Source organism: Chinchilla lanigera, unplaced genomic scaffold (assembly GCF_000276665.1).
Source record: "Chinchilla lanigera isolate Chin_1 unplaced genomic scaffold, ChiLan1.0 scaffold00161, whole genome shotgun sequence".
Classification (NCBI taxonomy): domain Eukaryota; kingdom Metazoa; phylum Chordata; class Mammalia; order Rodentia; family Chinchillidae; genus Chinchilla; species Chinchilla lanigera.
Window position 1 is genome coordinate 2,138,265 of NW_004955562.1, and position 1,399 is coordinate 2,139,663.

The 1,399-nt window shown below is 38.1% G+C and overlaps 1 pseudogene; it reads right to left on the reverse strand.

The window, feature by feature from the left end:
* Positions 1 to 1,399, reverse strand: part of LOC102003185 — a 63,407-nt pseudogene that overhangs the window by 5,698 nt on the left and 56,310 nt on the right.

Below are 1,399 nucleotides of genomic sequence, written 5' to 3' on the forward strand. Positions count from 1 at the left end.
TATTTACTTGCATTGGTGTCCTACTTTTTCTACCTCTTTACTTGCTTGCACTTCTCAATGTTTCCTTTCTACTGTTGCTCTTGAAATTGTGGTCAGATTTTTCTCTGTCTAGAAGTTCTTTTAGTACTTTCCCCATGCTTGACAAATTTTTTGTTATTACTTCTGCAAGTAGTCTTTTTATGTCATTCATGTTGCCTCGTTCTTCTTTATTGACACCTGCAGTGTTATATTGGTTTTTTTTCCTCATCTTAGAGCTCTTGAATTGTTCTTTACTGGTTCCTTGTTATGTTTAAGAGATCTTTCCTTTCGTGATCTCTAGGTGCAATGCAGTCTTCAAGGTGTGAAAGTCTATCTTCAGGTTCATTCAATTGGTCTTTCCAGCTGTCACGGAATTTTTAGTTTCCTGGAGAACTGTTTGAATCTGTTTCTTGCATTCTAACTCTTTCTCATATTGTTCATTCAAAGTTTCCAGTATATTTCTGTGTTCCTCTATTTATTATATATGTCATATTTCAATATGCTGAGTAATTTTTTCATTGTGTTTGTCATTTCTTTTCTTACTGAGAGATTATTTGTGATCTTATTTCTTCTATATATGTAATTTGTTTTAAACTTCAGTTACTATCATTGCAGGATCTTCAGGTGTATGACTTCTAAGCTGTATGTCAATGTCTCCTAGAGTTGTTCTGGGTGGAGTGGAAGTCTAAGATTGCATTTTACTCCTTCATCTTGTCATTTTTGAAGTTCCCGAGGTTCCCTGAGACTCACAGTTGCTCCCATGATGGCAGCAGGAGGTGCAAAGCTGGACCTTATCCCTTCCAGGCAGCTCACAAAAGGTCCCTGGGTTCTGTGGGGTTCAGGGTGTCTTCAGAGATGACAGCAGGATGGAGAGTGCTGAGTCTCTCCCCTCCTGGGTAGCTCACCAAAGATCCCTGTGTTCCCTGGGTATCAGACCCATATTTGTGATTGCAGCAGGAGGTAGCGAATGGATGTTCTTTCCTGATCCATACTGCCAACCTCTTTTGTTTGAGTGGTGAAATGAGGCTATTTACATTGATTATTGTAAATGATATGCATTGGCTTGTCTTTGTTATGGTATTTTCTTTCTGCTGCTTCTCTAACTTCCCCCTCTGTTTATTTGCTTACACTGCCTGGTGTTTTCCTTTTGTTGTTGTTCTTCGAATTGTGGTCATTTTTTATCTCTGTCTATAATATCTTTCAGTACTCTTTGTAGCACTAGTTTGGTGTTCATAAATCTCTTCAGTTGGTCTTTGTCATGGAAGTATCTTATTTCTCCATTAATTTTTGAAAGATACTTTTGCAGGGTATATCAATCTGGGTTAGAAGGTGTTTCTTTCAGGACTTGAAATACTTCACTGGAAGCTCTTCTTGATCTGAG